This window comes from Lutjanus erythropterus, chromosome 15 (genome assembly GCF_056507025.1).
Source record: "Lutjanus erythropterus isolate fLutEry1 chromosome 15, fLutEry1.hap2, whole genome shotgun sequence".
NCBI lineage: Eukaryota > Metazoa > Chordata > Actinopteri > Lutjaniformes > Lutjanidae > Lutjanus > Lutjanus erythropterus.
Window position 1 is genome coordinate 6193041 of NC_139331.1, and position 14804 is coordinate 6207844.

Genomic DNA, 14804 nt, shown 5'->3' on the forward strand with positions numbered 1-14804 from the left:
TCTTATTACCATCCTTCTACTGCACGCACAGAGTCTGTTGGCACCTTCACTCGTGGCGCACGTGAACTACTACTACTTAGACCTCCTCCACTCAGTATCATTTTCCAGTATTCTCTTAAGGTACATAAAATAAAAAGGTGGAAAAATGATAAAACAAAATTATTGCAGTTCACTTCTGATTTACAGAGGAATAAATAATTGAGGTCAAATGACAGTTAAGATCAAAAAACAGACAAACAATAATAGAAGCTACCATCATTATACATTACACTGAAAAGCAGGAGGTGAGGATGCTGAGGTGACCAATCAAGTTTAAATTACAATATTATAGCATTACTGTCATATTTGTGTTTAGTTGTGGTTTGGGTGTCATCAAAGACTTACCATGTGTAATGAACTGGGCAGACGCCTGTACAACCTGGAATTTTAGTTGTGTTAGACTGATAACTTGGGTTTCTTCCACTTTATGTTGAAGAATATTGCCGTGCTTTGTGGTTCTTTCTTGGTCTGTTATGTGTGTGTGGTTCTTAGTCGGTCCTTATGTAGTCATGGTGTGGTGAGTAATGTTGCTGCTGCTCCTCAAGGCAGCACTTTCAAGGTAAAGTAAAAAAACTTAAGTAAAAACTTAAGTATTGCCTGTCTTGAACTTTGATAGCTGCAAAGTGGGACTGTCTAAACAAAATGTCTAAACTTTACCAAGGCTTAATGGAGGCTTTTCCAGATGACACTCTTTCTACTGAGAGAAAAAGGGAAGTTGATCTTGAGGAAAACATGGATGTGGATGAGTGGTCACAGATTTGTTCAAATGTACACTCTGGCTCCTATAACTGGAGATGCAAGCTCTTAGAATTCAAGATTCTGCACAGAACATGTACTCCAGTAAAACTGAACGCTATGAATCCAGAAATGTCTTTTTTGCCTTTTTTTCTGCATATGCTGTGTTCTTGTTGAAAACTTTCCCCCTTCTGGGAGGAAATATGTTCTGTTATTTCATCATGTTTGGGAATCAGTTTAATACCTACTCCATATATCTGTCTACTTGGGAACTTTAATGTTGGTGTTTGCCATCAAAGGAAACTCTGTAATCTTGCATTTATTGCTGCAAACAAATGTACTGCTGTCAGCTGGAGGGTCTCTTACCCCTCTAATACTTTCTCAGTAGAAGACAGAGATGTCAGGTTATGTCCCCCTTGATTATTTATTTTACAAAATGAGAGGAAAGCTGGACATATATGACAAAATATGGACACCATATGTGAACTTCATTGTTCCTATATTATTTGAGACCCTGTTTCTTTTCTTCTTTCTTTTTTAAAATTTCTTCAGATTTTTTCTTTAGCTATACTCTTAGCATTTTTATTTGTTTGTCTTGTCCGGTCAGTTTAAGTGTACCCCACGTACAAGTCAGAAGCAAACACATAGTACTGATTCTCACTCCGTGTTGACTGAAAGACAGCACTATCCTCTTATTGACCCAGACCCATCTCTGCTGCACTTTTGCAAATCCAGGAGAGGGTGGCACTGAACTGTATTGCACCGTATTGTGTTTCTTGCATTGTCTTAAAATAAATTTCCAAACTCTTATATGTTAAAAAAAGGTCTCTGCACACCTGAATGTATGACAGGTGCATCGGAGGAAGATTCAACTTGAAGAAAATCAGAAAAGACTCCAGCACACTGTCTCGCTTTCTGTTGATTTATTAAATATCCAACGTTTCGGTCCAGGTCATCCAGACACTTACAGATGTTAATTAATTTAAAGTTATCCTGCCATATTAATCCACAACTAATCACTCACAGTGGCATCCATCTCAAAGACTGATGAATGTGCAAGTTAAGTGGAGGCCATCAAACCACATTTGATGACAAAACAACATAGCTGTGAGGGATGCAAATAAAATGTTGCCAGCACATAAGGATCAAATATCAGTGGGTCAATTATCGTCGATACACAGGACAACAACTGAGACTCATTTGATGAATGCTTAGTGTGAACATTGGCAAACAGTGAATGGATGATGTTCAAGACATTGAGGAACATTTCACTGTTGGACACATCTTTGACATTCAGCACATCTCAACATTGTGACCAACATCCACCTCACTGAACAACCAAGACAGATTCCTGTTCCTCAAGAACAACCACCTGTCATGTGACGGCCCCAGGGCCTCGGCGCCATCAAGTAACCGGGACCACCTGGTCAGTGTTCCCAAGCTACTTAACCCCACCTGCTGCCACTCCTCTGTCCACGCCATGACTTTGACTTTGTGTTGCTGTCTTTTGTTTTACACTGAGAACATGCCCCCTCACACACCACTGATACTGACTTTCACACCTCATTGCAGTAATTATTTGTGTTTGAATCTTTAATACATTTCAGTTTCAAGTTTTGATAAGTTCAGCAACTTTCTTCATCACATTTTTCATTTCTCCTATCTAAACGGCACAAACATAGTATCTAGCAGGAAGGCTAAAGGCGACTCAAAGTTAGGAGGAGGACTGCAGCACTGCTGTCAACCAGCAGACCTAAAGGTCCCCTCGAAAACCAGGAAGTCAAATAGGGGCCGCCTTCAGGAATCAGCCAATCTTCAGGAGTACCATCACTGGATTGATCATATGTACGGTTGTTAGAAAATCCCAAAACACAGCAGGACTTCCCTCAAGTCACACCATTTGGGAACCACTGGATTGGACTAACGGATAATTGATGTCATTCAACCTGTTTTAAAGCAGATAACAGAGAGTGCAGCTGCCACTGTAGGAGGAATCTGTAATAACAGATATCTAAAAACAATTTCATCTGCTGAAAAGACGTTGAAAATAACACACTTGTCACCTTGTGTGTGATGGTTTAGTGTATTACAAATATGTACAGATCATTTGCAGAATTACTGTCTAGATATATATATATTAAACAAGATTTTTAACGTTTATACTTTATCCTTAATTATCTGTATTTATTATTATTATTATTATTATTATTATTCATTTATGTGAGTGTAACATCAGGGCACAAACTGTGCTATATAATAACAAATTACCTTGATACCTTTAAACACGTGTCTCATTTGTACACAGGACATATGATGGATTTGCAGAGAAGTCTATCTCCTATTTACAATACATTGTGCAAAATCATCCTCTTTATCCGCCTCCCTTAACTTTATAAATAAAAACTACATAGAAACCCTCAAAATGAAACAGACAACCAACCAGAATGAACTACTTGACCTTTTAATTTCATAACTACAAAATAAACACAACAAGTTAACTATTTACAAGTAAAAACATTAACAACAAATTTGAACAAAAACAAAAATCATTCATCGTCCTCCTTCCTCATCTGGCAACCTACGTCTTTAACATCTGCAATCACATAAAGGAAAATACAAACACGCGAGTTATGACATTACCTTTTCTTCTTATACTGTTTGATAATACAATCAAACATACATTGATGCCTCTCAACTCACACACTGTGTTAAATTGTGGTCAAATTGTTGACACATTAATTTCATTAATATTAAATGTTCATTTCTTTCTTTTCTGAGGTGTTTCTAGTAATCATTTTAATTTGTGATGAAGTATCACGTCACGTGACATGTTAAGCTACTTTTGAGTCAAATAATTGAGGACTACTTTAATAAACTATTCTATTCATTTTGTGAGTTTAAAGGCCAATGGGGAAACTGAAACCAACCTTTTGTGCAAGTTCATGACGGTCACTCACCAGCTGTGTTTGAAATCGCACACTAACTTCCTCCAAACTACAGTCAGTCAATCAGTTTGTCCTGAATACTAAAGACTAAATCAACAACTATGACTGTTCAAACTGACTTATAGCAATGTGTCTTCTCTGCCTCACTTACCAGTTGATCCCACCAAGTGTGGCACATCTGCACCGTGATTCTGATCCGTCCTCCGAAGTGGTGCTTTAAGCCCCACCACCAGCATTTCAGCAGCAGAGTGTTTTGCCCACCTGATTATCTTTACTTGCTCAGATTTTGTTGATTAGTTCCTCTTTCCTTGCTTAAGCAGATTGTATGATCTGTAGGCCTATACTACACATGAACTCAACCATCTTACCAGAAATATATCTCACAGGCTACGTGGTTAAATAGTTTCTTTTCTGTCTGTCTTTATGATCGAGAGTCTGCACGGGATCTTTTGATTATGAACATAAATTTGATTCTCCCTGCTTTTCTGTGTCTGACTTCCTGCCAGTTCGATCTGCTTTGTGCTGACTGATGTGGCGTCCAACGACAATAGACTCGGTGCATATTTGAAGCGGGGTGGAGGGGCAGTCCTGGGACGCACCGAGGCGCTGTTGGTGAAACTCGATGTAAACTCAAGACAGAATAGGCAAAATGATAACCCGAAAAAATAGATTATTATTATCATCATCGTTATTATTATTATTATTATTATTATTATTATTATTATTATTATTAATAACAATGAGTGTTATACATAAATAAATATAACTGCTAATCAATAGTTTTCATGTTATATTGTTGACTAATTTTGACTATTAATTTAAATTCCAACAAAATCGCAGGATCGGAAGCGTTTACAAGCTCTTATTTTGAAGTTTCTGCACTTCCTGTACTAATGGTTGACCTACGCTGACAACGCGAGAATTGCATCATCCTCTTCACAGTGGAGCAGGCCAGACTGACCATCTGCTTGTGTCTTCAACTATCAGCACTACTGACACAACTGTAAGTAGTTTACACGAAACAAATACTTGTTTAAATATTTGTTTGGAAATTCAGTGTGTATACAGACTATATTAGCTACACAGCTAGCGTTAGCAAGCTAACAAGCTATGTTGGCAGCTTGGCTAACCAATGTAGCAGATGCACTGGTAACGTTACATGAACATGACACCATATCCTCTTGTTCTGCTATTTTTTGTTTGAGATTGTGGGCTTTGAAAAGTGAAATAAACAATATTTTCTGCAGCATTTGATTAGCTCCTGCCGCCCCTTTAGCTGACCCCGACTGTTACATTTTGACCTGACGTGATGACGTCATGCCAAAATTAAATTCAAAATCGCTGAATTTTCACATTTCCTGTTCAAATACAGGGAAGAGTCGCGCGGTGCAGCACCAGCGAGCTGAGCCTCACCTTGGATTGCGCAATCCCTCACAAACTGTGCTGGCAGGCCATGCAATTAGAGCGTGTTGCTGTCTCTCTGTATGTCGCCAATAAAATACGCCCTGACTTTCCATAGTCTAGCTGATGTGTATATATAATGTATGTGTGTAACGTGTTTAGTCTCGTTGATCGATCATAAACTGCAGTAAAAGGGCACGAGGTGAGGCAGGCAATACTCTTGCCTCATGGAAGGAGACGCTCATGAACTTAGAGAGTCTTCTTGCTACTGTGCAGCCGAAGAGTAAGTGTCTCATTCAGATGGTAGAGCAAAAAGTTAAGTGCATGAATCATCAGAGGTGCTTGAATTCATGGGTCTTTGCGCTCGCTAACTAATTAATTAAATCACTGGTTGTGCTCGGCCGGTAACACAAAAGATCGTCAAAACACACTCCAGTACATGTGAAAATCAAATACTACGAATAATATAGCAGCATTCTATGACTTTATTTTCCTTTAATGTCAAATACCAATTAAATTTATTAGACTATTGCTGTTTGACAACTGTATTCTTTCCTGCTTTGTCTCAAGATTGGGGGATTGACCTTTAATTAAATATGTGTCACATAATGCTGATATGAGATATAAAGCATAACCTGTTAACTGCTGCCAATCAAATGGTGAATAAGTTACTGGGTTCGTATATTTGTAAATCTGATTCTGAAAGAGTCAGTGCCTCACCAGCCATGAACCTCACCACACGTCACTGCTATTTACACACTGTGTGTGTGTGTGTGTGTGTGTGTGTGTGTGTGTGTGTGTGTGTGTGTCTCCCTAGAGTCAGACCAGTCCAGATTTTCAAGGAGCAGTGAGCAATTCTGAAGAAAGATATTTGATTGTTGAGTCTCATTCTCAGATCATCACATACGGAGACTTTGGGTTGTTTGCTTGAGCTGAAATAAGAAGCAAAAGAAACCGAGGCACTAAACCTTCACACTCCAACATCTCAAACATGCAGAATCAACTTTCTGTGAAAGAGCTCATGGACATTACTAGTACTGCAACAGTCATAATTAGAATATTCTGTTCTAATCCTGTTCTGAATTTCTAATTTTTTTTAAAATTAAACGATAATTTATCGATACACAAACCTAGAACTTACTATACTTTTTCTTTTCTTAAATGTAGCTGTATGCAGAATTCCAACATCTACCAGAACCAGCTTAACACACTGTACACTGAGCTTGATTGCCACACTCCTCAACTGATGACCTTATTCAGACAGAAGGCTTCCAAAACACGATGCACGATGAACAGGTGATTATGCATTTCACAAGTTCAATCTTTGTGTAATGTTTTATTTTAATGGTTCAAATGAGCTTTAATTCCACAATTGCTCCATTCCATAATCTGTGTTTTTGCATGTCCATGTTCTGTCTCTGATTGCACCAGATAAGTCAGCACATCACTTGTGGATTTATTTCAGATGTTGTAGTGGCTGGTTGGTTGGAACAGTTTGGCAATGGGTTTCATGAATAAACTTTCTTTATCTTCTGAGGAACTTCATGATATCAACACAAGTTGTACCTCTGTTCTCCCTGCCCTTCCTGTGTTTCTGTGTGAGGAAGTTTTTATAGCGTGTGGTAAGAAAAATCAGGCCCATTCTTTATTAATACACTCATATTTTCATTTATTTCTAAGGATAACCTAATCAACATTTCTGTACATGTGCCAATGTTAGCCAACCAGTAAGCAGGCTCATTTTCAACTTACAACATTTTTATGACAGTCAACCGTAATCAAAATTCTATGCTCACCACAGCCTTAGTTTCCATGGTTTTTCAGTGATGTGATTAGTGAATGATGCTTCTTTCATTCTTTTAGGATGAATTGGGTGAACCAGATCTTTGGGATGCATCAGTGGGACTCTGTACAACTGTTAGCAACGATGCTATGAGTCTGGTTCATTACCACCCTGTGAAAATCTGTCATCCTAGGTTTAGATTTCAATAATGTTGTCTGACACACTTATCATTCTAGTGCAGGGGTCCCCAAATGGCGGATCGTGGTCCGAGTCCGGACCCACACGCCGCCCTATACGGACCCGGACCTATAACCAATTAAATTATTAATAGATTTTAAATTTTGACGGGACGCTTCTATTTTAACTGGCGCAACTATTCTAGTCTTTCCGGCGCTGGTTTATCTGATCAGGAAACACACAGACCAACTGCAGAGAAGCTGCGTGTGGAGGAGACTGTTGTTAATGACGGAGTTTATTACAACAGTCAAAACTAACGTGATGGTTAATGACATCATCACCAACCAGATGCATTTATAAAATTAAACAACTGTATAAGGAGGCCTGTAAGTAAACAGGAGAGTCTGTGTTTCTCTGTGAGAAACTTTCAGATCTTCTCACAGCAGAGTGAACAGGTGAGGGAGGAGAGGAGGGCAGACTGATCACTAATCAATGACTGATACCGTCGTCCTCTCGGACTGATTAAAAAAATAAAAATGCCAAAATTGGTGACAAACCAAACCTGAGTGTCCACACAAATAAAGTCTTTATGTGAAACACTGCAGAGTGTAACATCGTGTTGTTTAAAGACAGTCTGCTGTCATTAGTTTGACAGAGAGACAGAGAGGGTCATGTCTAGAAGGGAACCCTAGACCTGTGAAAGATCGCGCGAGTTTGATTATTTTAGTAGAAATAACGAACACAAATCTCACGAGAGTTGTGCAAATAAAGAGTTACCTTCTAGACACGACCGAAAAAGATGCGCAGCTCCAAAAATAGAAAATCATGTCGTGGTGTTGATGTTTTTAATATGGCGGGCCGCCATAAATAAAACTATTCACTGATCCACAGAGAGTCACTGAAACACTGATCACTGACCTGCTGTGATGGAAAAAATACTCACATTCTTTACTTAGGTATTTTTACATTGTGGTATTAGTGTTTTTACTTAATTATAATTTAAAAACTGTGCATGTTATTGTTTCCTTTTTTGAAAAATCAACATTTTTATTGCTGTTGTTGTACTTTAATGGTATTCTTATCGGTATTTTTTTTATTACTAAATACAGACCCGCAAACTCATAAGAGGAGAAAAAGATGACATGTTGGTAAACCAGTCCCCTGTCCTCTGTCCTCTGGGGGTCTGGGAGCGTCTGTCCTGCTCCAGAAGAAAAATGTTGTGATTTTAACATGTTAACAAAATATTCTGGTGACTGTTTCAGTTAAAAGAGTGAGTTCACTCTTCTGTTTGTGGTTTCTGCAGACATTACTACCTTTACTTTTACCTTTGTACTTGGAAAAAAAAAGTAAAAAGTAAAGTGAAAACAGTAAAAGTAAATCTACATTAAAAGTAAAGTTACTTTGCTGAGTATTTTTATTTTAGCAATTTATAGTTGTTCATTTAATAGACCTGTCTTATCTTCTCTTTTGTATATTTCCATCGTTCTTAAATAAAGCAAAAGTAATGTAACATAAAAAAAAATGCAGAACATGCAATATTTCTTATCTGATTACTTGATTAATTGGCAGAATAATCAATAAATTATACTTAAATTTACTGGTTCGGCCCACTCAAGAAAGTTAGACATTATGATGTTCCGGACCTTCGCTTTAGGAAATTTTGTCTAACTGGACCTCTTTGAATTTTAATTGAATACCCCTGTTCTAGTGCAATGAACATGTGGATCAAAATCACTGTATTCTCTGTAGAGCTATCTGCTAAATAAACTTCACCAATGCAAAACATGGACCAAATGTGTTTGTTTTTGATAAAATCTATATATTTGAGAAACATTAATGAAGATGTATTAGACAGATAGATAAATTGATAGATTTAGACAGATTTATTTGTACATGTTTGTTAGGGAATTTTAGGCAACATGCTAAGGCCTTGGACGTATTGAGAGACCTACACTAACTTTTAACAGACATACTGTCTCCTTCAGACAGTAGATGCAGCTGTCTTCTCCTGTCAGATAAACAAGGGAACAACCTGATAGTGTTGCTTTGGCGGCTGAGGTTGGAGAGGCGTTGTCTTGTCTCTCTGAACGGAGAAGACGTAACTGTAATCTGGTTTGGATAACACTGACCCTGAGCTGTGGAGCCAGGGACATGGACCTGTGGTCTCAGACCTTGTGTATTCATAATTCCTGTGTTTGGACTGACAGACCAATAGGCTAATTCAATGTTTTGGATCTGACCTTATTTGGGCATAGGTTCAACACGACCTTGTCTGTGAATGATTAAAGACAATCTCGGAGGACTGAAAACATGCAAAAAAAAAAAAAGACTCAAATGAATGCATAAAAAGTCACAAAAGTATCAAACAGAGCTGGGACTACGCTATAATTCATTATTTTTGAGTTTTTGAACAGATTGCTCTTACCATACTGTACAGGCGTGTCTCTGATCAGCACCAGCTCTGCCTATTTCCTCACTTCAAAATAAGGAGGTGGAAGATTTCCTAATAGCCGCAATTTCCCAACAATACTTTATGCTGATGACATGACATCAGCTCCTGTAACTGTATAAAAGAAAAGCTCAACATTCAGAGCAGCACAATAACAACCTCCTCAACCGTCTGAGAGACAGTCTGCTGAAGTTGTGAAGACTTGAAGGTAAATATATGAATGTTTTGTTTGTTTTTTGTGTAAGGTTGGTGAAATGGTGATGTTGCTGATATTTTGGAAAAGCTGTTGATGTGAACAAGTCTTGAATGTTCTCTTTTCAACAGGTGTGATCTCTGTAACCATGCTGAAGGTTTTCTTTGTGCTTGGATGCCTCCTGAGCCTCACTCTGGCTCATCCTGTAAGTGTAACAGTCTCATACTCAATATCAATACCAGTGTTCTTATATGTTCATACCATATAATGTTGTAATAGTTTAACTCAGGCAATATCAGACTGTGTAATTTACGTATTTTCTCCAGATGGAGGCAGAGCACAAACGACTTGCTCGATCAGACTCTAACTCTAACTCTGGCTCCAGCGAGTCCAATGAGGCGAGTCTTTCTCTAGAATTCAACATTCAACACACCTGAATGTCAATCACTGTAAAATTCCTGAGAAACTTCTCTGCTGTATATCTGACAATGTGTGTTTTTGATTTTCTTGAAGGCTGCCACCCGGGAAACAGCAGCAGCCACATCACCTGCTCTTGATGCGTTTTTAGCACTCCAATTACTCCTCCAGCTCCTGAATAATCCTGTATACCCAGGAATCGCCAGCAATAGGATCAATACAGGATTTTCTCCAATTACTCCTCCAGCTCCTAAATAATCCTACTGGACCTACTACTGCTACAGCTGCTGCTTCAACATAACTGTCTGAAATTTAACCATAAGTCAATTTTACCATCAGCTTTGTGTGTATCAGGTTTCATTCTCCTTTCAAATTTCAGTGATGTTGTCTTGTGTTTCCACACTCATCACTCAAGTCAGTTGTATTTCATCTAAACATGTGGATGGATGGATGGATGGATGGATGGATGGATGGATGGATGGATGAGACACTGCATTCATGGTTTCATCATGTTTCACGTCTGGGGAAACCTTTCTTGTTTAACACAATAATACTTAAACTACACCTGATTTCTGCAATACCATCTCTTGACAGAGCATCACATGCTGTTAAAAGACAAATAAAAACACTTACTAGAATTTAAATAAAATCTTCTATGCATACTTTGTCTATGAGTACTCATTAAAATATATATCACTATCAGTAATAAAGGCTTTTATGTTTGCACAGTACATGTGTCAGGTTGCCACTTACTCTCCATTAAACAGAATGAAATTATTTGCAGGAGATAAAAGGCTGCTGACATTTTACAGTCCATTTCTGTTTTTGGAGCTGCGCACCTTTTTCGGTCGTGTCTAGAAGGTAGCGCTTTATTTGCACAACTCTCGCGAGATTCATGTTCGTTATTTCTACTAAAATAATCAAACTTGTGCGATCTTTCGCGGTTCTAGGGTTCCCTTCTAGACACGACCCTCTCTGTCTCTACAGACAGCAGACTGCTGGTGTCTCTCTACCTTCTGGAGAAATGTCTGGCTCCACACATTATTTGGCTTCTTTATATTTCTTTAAACCAATCACAATAGTCTTGGGCAGTGTTAAACCAGTGGCGGAGCCAGACAGTTTTCATAGGGGTGGCCAGACTGAGACCATTGCTCACACAGGGGTGGCAAAGAAACTGATATCTTATTACCATCCTTCTACTGCACGCGCAGAGTCCATTGGCACCTTCACTCGTGGCGCACGTGAACTACTACTACTTAGACCTCCTCCACTCAGTATCATTTTCCAGTATTAAGGTACATTAAATAAAAAGGTGGAAAAATGATAAAACAAAATTATTGCAGTTCACTTCTGATTTACAGAGGAATAAATAATAGAGGTCAAATGACAGTTAAGATCAAAAAACAGACAAACAATAATAGAAGCTACCATCATTATACATTACACTGAAAAGCAGGAGGTGAGAATGCTGAGGTGACAAATCAAGTTTAAATTACAATATTATAGCATTACTGTCATATTTGTGTTTAGTTGTGGTTTGGGTGTCATCAAAGACTTACCATGTGTAATGAAGTGGGCAGACGCCTGTACAACCTGGTATTTTAGTTGTGTTAGACTGATAACTTGGGTTTCTTCCACTTTATGTTGAAGAATATTGCCGTGCTTTGTGGTTCTTTCTTGGTCTGTTATGTGTGTGTGGTTCTTAGCCAGTCCTTATGTAGTCATGGTGTGGTGAGAAATGTTGCTGCTGCTCCTCAAGGCAGCATTTTCAAGGTAAAGTAAAAAAACTTGAGTAAAAACTTAAGTATTGCCTGTCTTGAACTTTGATAGCTGCAAAGTGGGACTGTCTAAACAAAATGTCTAAACTTTACCAAGGCTTAATGGAGGCTTTTCCAGATGACACTCTTTCTACTGAGAGAAAAAGGGAAGTTGATCTTGAGGAAAACATGGATGTGGATGAGTGGTCACAGATTTGTTCAAATGTACACTCTGGCTCCTATAACTGGAGATGCAAGCTCTTAGAATTCAAGATTCTGCACAGAACATGTACTCCAGTAAAACTGAACGCTATGAATCCAGAAATGTCTTTTTTTTGCCTTTTTTTTCTGCATATGCTGTGTTCTTGTTGTAAACTTTCCCCCTTCTGGGAGGAAATATGTTCTGTTATTTCATCATGTTTGGGAATCAGTTTAATACCTACTCCATATATCTGTCTACTTGGGAACTTCAATGTTGGTGTTTGCCATCAAAGGAAACTCTGTAATCTTGCATTTATTGCTGCAAACAAATGTACTGCTGTCAGCTGGAGGGTCTCTTACCCCTCTAATACTTTCTCAGTAGAAGACAGAGATGTCAGGTTATGTCCCCCTTGATTATTTATTTTACAAAATGAGAGGAAAGCTGGACGTATATGACAAAATATGGACACCATATGTGAACTTCATTGTTCCTATATTATTGGAGAGCCTGTTTCTTTTCTTCTTTCTTTTTTAAAATTTCTTCAGATTTTTTCTTTAGCTATACTCTTAGTATTTTTTTTGTTTGTCTTGTCCGGTCAGTTTAAGTGTACCCCACGTACAAGTATGAAGCAAACACATAGTACTGATTCTCACTCCGTGTTGGTAGGTCTGAAAGACAGCACTATCCTCTTAGTGACCCAGACCCATCTCTGGGTCTCTGTCATCCAGACACTTACAGATGTTAATTAATTTAAAGTTATCCTGCCATATTAATCCACAACTAATCACCCACAGTGGCATCCATCTCAAAGACTGATGAATGTGCAAGTTAAGTGGAGGCCATCAAACCACATTTGATGACAAAACAACATTGCTGTGAGGGATGCAAATGAAATGTTGCCAGCACATAAGGATCAAATATCAGTGGGTCAATTATCGTCGATACACAGGACAACAACTGAGACTCATTTGATGAATGCTTAGTGTGAACATTGGCAAACAGTGAATGGATGATGTTCAAGACATTGAGGAACATTTTACTGTTGGACACATCTTTGACGTTCAGCACATCTCAACATTGTGACCAACATCCACCTCACTGAACAACCAAGACAGATTCCTGTTCCTCAAGAACAACCACCTGTCATGTGACGGCCCCAGGGCCTCGGCGCCATCAAGTAACCGGGACCACCTGGTCAGTGTTCCCAAGCTACTTAACCCCACCTGCTGCCACTCCTCTGTCCACGCCATGACTTTGACTTTGTGTTGCTGTCTTTTGTTTTACACTGAGAACATGCCCCCTCACACACCACTGATACTGACTTTCACACCTCATTGCAGTAATTATTTGTGTTTGAATCTTTAATACATTTCAGTTTCAAGTTTTGATAAGTTCAGTGTGCTGTGTACCTTCTCTGTATGAGCTGGTCATAACAGTACAACATACTTTACTATTATACTATTCTATGTACACAAAACCATAATTGTTTTTCATTACATACAACTTTCTTCATCACATTTTTCATTTCTCCTATCTAAACGGCACAAACATAGTATCTAGCAGGAAGGCTAAAGGCGACTCAAAGTTAGGAGGAGGACTGCAGCACTGCTGTCAACCAGCAGACCTAAAGGTCCCCTCGAAAACCAGGAAGTCAAATAGGGGCCGCCTTCAGGAATCAGCCAATCTTCAGGAGTACCATCACTGGATTGATCATATGTACGGTTGTTAGAAAATCCCAAAACACAGCAGGACTTCCCTCAAGTCACACCATTTGGGAACCACTGGATTGGACTAACGGATAATTGATGTCATTCAACCTGTTTTAAAGCAGATAACAGAGAGTGCAGCTGCCACTGTAGGAGGAATCTGTAATAACAGATATCTAAAAACAATTTCATCTGCTGAAAAGACGTTGAAAATAACCGTAACACACTTGTCACCTGTGTGTGATGGTTCATGCGTCTTGTCAGGATTCTTCAGAATCTGTAACTGGTCTTTATAATATTAATAAGAAATGATCAGTTACAGTGACAGTCTGATGTTACTCTGAATTATTCTACATATCTGAATCCTTCTGACATGAAATGCTGACCTCCAGCTCTCCTGTCCTCAGTTTCTCATTTCATCTGGTCACCCTAACCTGTGCACTGTACTGCCTGAATTCTGCTTTGACAATGCAGCTGTCTACATGTTGTTGTAATACCTTCTGTCCACTAGAGGTCCTTCCACCATTATCAATTCACAAAACCTTTTCAACTACCTACAAGTCGACCCTCACAAAACAAAACTAGCAAACTTTGAAAGCAGCATATTACAAGGTAACTGTATTCCATTACAATTCCAAAAATAAACTGTTATTAACATGAAAAATGATTAACAGGATTACAGTTTTAAAATAAAAGACTACAACCATGTGCAGTACACACATTCAACACAACTGTGGTCTGTGAAACTATAACTCTACTTCCAGCTGTTAATTCATTATCATGCTTTCACTAATTCAACATTTTGTTACTGTTTTGTCTGAAATCAGAAAAGTAAAACTCTACTAATCTAAATGCACATGTGCACAAATGATCCAAAGCGAATGAAGAAAATGAATGAAAACTTACAAATACATTAAAATTCCATTTTATTTTCCAAAGTTTTCAAAGAGACAATAATGAGCAGATTAATCCATAATGAAAGTGATCATTAGTTGCAGTC

At 38.4% G+C, this 14804-nt stretch overlaps 2 long non-coding RNA genes across 2 annotated transcripts; both read left to right on the forward strand.

The window, feature by feature from the left end:
- The first annotated feature begins 6285 nt into the window (after positions 1–6285).
- Positions 6286–7060, forward strand: LOC146313928 (uncharacterized). The gene is made up of 3 exons (XR_014771915.1): positions 6286–6416; positions 6658–6742; positions 6984–7060. It is a non-coding gene; the product is annotated as an uncharacterized LOC146313928 (long non-coding RNA).
- Positions 7061–9603: 2543 nt separating this feature from the next.
- On the forward strand, positions 9604–10122 carry LOC146313929 (uncharacterized). The gene is made up of 3 exons (XR_014771899.1): positions 9604–9737; positions 9854–9927; positions 10049–10122. It is a non-coding gene; the product is annotated as an uncharacterized LOC146313929 (long non-coding RNA).
- The last annotated feature ends 4682 nt before the right edge of the window (positions 10123–14804 follow it).